Genomic DNA, 5116 nt, shown 5'->3' with positions numbered 1-5116 from the left:
GCAAGGTAGCAGGAATTTTGGAGGTAGATGCAGCTACTTCTATAGCTGCTCAACTTAAGGTTTCGACGATGAAGGTGGATTCATTGGCTAATTATGGAGTTAATCAGATCACTAGTGTCTGTGAGCTTTGTGCTGGTGCCCATGAGACGGAGCAGTGTGCTATTTCTAGTGAATCAGCTCAGTTCGTGAGCAACTTTCAGAGGTCGCAGCATCATATTCTAGCTACCTATCTTCCCATCAACCGCAATCATCCTAACTTTAGCTGGAGCAATACTCAGAATACGGTTCAGCAGCCTTATCAGTAGTATGCAGCAAAGAAATACAACCCTCCCGGTTTTCAGCAACCACAATACGCACCAAGACAATAACTCCAGCTGCAACAATCTAATGAAAAATCTGAATTGGAGGAGTTGAGGCTCATGTGCAAGAGCCAAGCGGTGTCTATCAAGACCTTGAAGAATCAAATTGGGCAGATTGTCAATGCGTTGCTGAATCGTCAACCTGGATCACTACCTAGTGACACAAAAGTTCCAGGCAAGAAGGAGGCTAAAGAGCAGGTTAAGGTAATCACATTGAGGTCTGGGAAGGTTGCAATTCCTAAAAAATCTCAAGTTTCGAAAGATGAAGCTGTGGCTGAGGAAGAAGTGCAGAAGGAAGCAGAAGTGGAACCAAGGAAGACTACTGTGGAACACACTCCTCCTGAGGGTAATACAAGGAGAAACAGATCTATCATCCACCTCCTTTTCCTAATAGGCTGCAAAAGAAAAAGCTGGATAAGCAGTTCGAGAAGTTTCTGGAGGTGTTTAAGAAACTTCATATCAATATACCTTTCGCTGAAGCTCTTAAACAGATGCCTAGTTATGCGAAGTTTATGAAAGGTATTTTTTCTCGGAAAATGAAGCTTGATGACTTAGAGACCGTCTCTCTCACCGAGGAGTGCAGTGCCGTGCTGCAACAGAAGTTACCTCCGAAGCTTAAAGATCCTGGAAACTTCACTATTCCTTGCACTATCGGAAACTTGTCGTTCGACAAGTGTTTATGTGATTTGGGAGCTAGCATCAATTTGATTCCCTTGCCTGTCTTCAAAAAGTTGGATTTACGTGATCCAAAGCCTACTTATATGTCATTGCAGTTGGCCGATCGATCTATTATATATCCACGAGGCATTGTGGAGGATGTCTTGGTCAAGGTGAACAAACTCATATTTCCTGCATATTTTGTAATTCTTGATTTCGAGGAGGATAAGAAGATTCCCATAATCTTGGGAAGACCATTCTTGGCTACTGGCCGAACCTTGATAGATGTGTAGAAGGGTGAGCTTACCATGGGAGTACCGGATCAGGATGCGACTTTTAATCTATTCAATGCCATGAAATTCCCAACTGAAAATGAAGAGTTCTTAAAAGTGGAGTCGGTCGATTCTGTGGTTACTTCAGAACTTGATCAAATGCTAAGGTCTGATGCCTTAGAGAAGGCGTAAGAAGACCGTAGATCGCAATTCAACGAAGGCGAAGAAACCCTAGTTTATTCTTGTGATTCTTTGTTCTAAGTTGTAATTTTGGATGCTAGTTTTCTTATTTGTGAACCTATACTCTTGTAACATACTTGGTTTATTATTTATTTAGTATAAAGACTACGTTTATTATACCATGCTTTCATCAGAACCCACGTTGATGATGAGTCTGATAATGGGCTAATCGTTATCGTGGGGTTCTAACGGATTTATTTATGGAGTTCTTTAGTTAATTTTTTTCGATACCTTGGTGTGTGGTGATTGTATGATAACCTAGTATTGGTTGTGCTTATTCGTCTTATGAGCGTCGCAAACTTATAAGATAGCGTGTTAATCATTAATGAAGCGAAAGTGAATTTAGGGGTTTAGAACTTGCCATGCTAGCATAGGTTCATGTATTGATATGCATGATTCGTAGGTAATTTTAACCATCTTACTTGCCCTATGTAATCACGATAGATAACTTGCACATTTAACTGTTATGTTGTCAAATTCTATAGACATATAGAGTCTCAATATAATTGGTGTCTATTCAGCTTCTATCTCGTTTGTGGATGTCTGGTAGTAGGGTATTCATACAACGAAAGTTGGCATTTACTAGTTTCGTGTTATCTGATTAGTGTCATCACCATTGCATGCTAAGGTTAAGAACAAAGAGGCTATTGAATGAAGTAGTAATGAAGTTAGAATCTCATGTTTGTGTCATATAGTAATCAATCCTTCTTTAATCTCTTAGTTAATATTCTTTAGTATAATCTCTTAGTAATCGTGGTTATAAACAATCTCAAATTGTGATAATCTTAGCATTGAATAATAATCATAATATTGTTGCATAAGTACATCGATTAAGGTTAACCTAAACCAGTCTCTGTGGGAATGAACTAGAATTAATTCTATATTACTTACGATCGCGTATACTTGCGTGAAGATTAGCGCGTGTTTTCGTCCTAACATCATATCTTGCACAACAATCTCCCCAGATTTGTGAGAAGCTTTCTTATCACAAATTCATGCTTGATAACAAGACTAACCCTGAGTTAAAAAAATTATTACATAAAAACTGACAGATTAACAAATACAACTTTTATACAGTTGATTATTACATAAATTTAATACCTATTAGTTTAAGCAAGAGGATGGTCAGACTTAGGCGCACTGCTCGTAAGAGCGTACCTGGTGGCCCATGCCGTGCTGTAGGCTTCCAGATGCTAGAGCAGGTAGTACAGGTTATGTGTGAGCAAGGGCTTAGTTGGAAAGTTTGTAAAGATACAATGGGTTATATGTCGGTTCCAAGTCGGAATCGATTATGTAAATTTGGTATTATTTTGGGTTGTAATTTATATAATATGGTTGGTAGTTCTAATCTTGTCTCAAACTTAATCATGTTTGATCCTTTTATTAGTTAATCGGGGTTTATGCTTATTTATTCATAGTTTAAAGGTGTGTGGTCCTCATTTCCTAACCCCGAGATTGAGGGCGTCAAAGTTGGTATCAGAGCTACAGGATCTAGTCCCTGAGACAAGTTAGGATAAAAGGGTATTTTGGGTTGTATCTATATCGCGAGAGTGTTCGACTCATATAGAGTTGAGTTAGACTATTAGGTATAGTCCAAGAAAAGTGAATAGGTTAAAGTGGCAACTAGAGTTAGGGTGTGAGACAGTTGGAAGTCTTATTTAGCCTTAACGCTGTTTCTTGGTTGTTGTTTTATATTTTCTCTCCAGACCCCAATAGTAGAAGTGATTCTGATTCAGAGATTAGTTTACCGGTACCCCAATGGACCCCATTCCACCCTCTTCAGAGGAGCCTGTGTATGTTAGTTCAGATCCAGAGGAAGATCTATCTGAGAGTAGTGAGATCCCCATACAAATATCACTCTTGAGGCCAGAGTCAGAGACCCCAACCCCTGAGCCAGAGTCTAAGATGCCTAAGATTGTGCCTATTAGTGTTGGTGGCAAGTTAGCCCATGATCGAGATTTTGTTTACTCTCGCATTCCTGAGTTGGGAGCTTTGGTGGATAGGCTAGCTCGAGAGTCTAGGTAGAGGACTTCAGTTATGGATGATGAGTGGAGAGTCCGGATTAAGATGGTAGAACAGGTTGTCCGGAGGAGATTGGAAGAGGGACCATCTACTAGTGATGCTGATGCTGAGGCCCGGAGGCTGTATAAGATCATTCGCTGGATGTTGGTTATGTTGAGAGAGATTCTGGATTATTAGATGTTGGTGTTGATCAGGCGGGACATTTGGTGGAGCCCGTAGTTGTTGTTGTTCCCTTTCAGCGCCAGTAGGCTTGGGATACTTGGTCAGATGCCAGGATCCCTTTTTCATTTGTTATGTTGTATTATATTTCAGAACTTTATATCATAGCGGTTGTTAGAAGTTAGGGGTAGATAGGGGGATGTTTTCCAGTTTTTCCTCTGTTTAACCCTGCTTTATACCTTATTTCAGAACTTGTCATAATCAGACTTTTTATCGATGTACCTTTTACTTGTTGAATCCATCATATATCATGTTTCCTATTGTGGACCTTGAAATCTTTACAACTGATTTGTATACCATGTCTCTATACAATCGTGTTTAAAATTTCGTAAAATCGTACCCTCTGCCATGAGAAAATACCAATGATATGAGAAATTATATAGTAATAGGATTGCATGTGCAAATTGGGTAAAGCTTAAAACCCGCAAAAGTGATTTCGTAATAAAATATTGTTGTTATATATCAATGCCATGCTATCGTATTGCTAAATAATTGCTCAATCAGGTTTGTAAGAAATGACCAATTCACCAAATCACCAAAAAGAAGAAATTCAAACCCAAGACCAAGAACTGAACCAAGATACCACCATGATGAGCCGACTTGCTTAGCTTTTGCAACAACCCATCGCCCCTTAAGTTGGAAACTTCAAACACTTTCAATCCGTTCATCCCCAGAGTTCTTAGGATTGCCCGACCCGATAAAAGCTCAGTCGTGGTTAAGAGAAATGGAGAAAGTGTTTGAGTTAGCAGAAGTTAAGGATGAAAAGAAAGCTCAGTATATGAGTTATGGTATAAGCGTGCCTTGTGTAAATGATTGAGTAAATATATATAGTCTTAAGGTATTGCGATAAAGGGAAATTGTTAAGCGTTCCAGGAACGTCGAATGGGAATCTAATTAGGGTTTTGATTTTTGGATTGTAGATTCGTAGCGTGAGGGCATTCAGGCTAGGAAAGGGAAAGGTGTACTAGGTGGCAGTAATTCAACCCTTGTGAAACTGGAAAGCAAATTCAGGCAAGTAACTCTGCCTACTTGTATAAGTTGTGTATTGAAAGGATATTGTTGATGCCATGATAGAGTATTGATATTTTATAACACTTGTGAACCAGTTATTGATTCTTGAGAAACCCTTTTATTGTTCCTTGTGAACCTGTTATTGATTCTTGAGAAACCCTGTTATTATTCCTTGTGAACCTGTTATTGATTCTTGAGAAACAATGTTATTGTTCTTGTAATGACTTGATATGATTATTGTTCAAACCCTTATGGTAACCTTTTTTTTCATATCCTGATCACCTATTGATACCTTGAATTCTTGTAAACCCTATAAGAACCTTTATGAACCCCCTT

This window comes from Apium graveolens, chromosome 9, assembly GCF_009905375.1.
Source record: "Apium graveolens cultivar Ventura chromosome 9, ASM990537v1, whole genome shotgun sequence".
In the NCBI taxonomy this organism is placed as follows: domain Eukaryota; kingdom Viridiplantae; phylum Streptophyta; class Magnoliopsida; order Apiales; family Apiaceae; genus Apium; species Apium graveolens.
Note: the sequence above shows the minus strand (reverse complement) of the source record.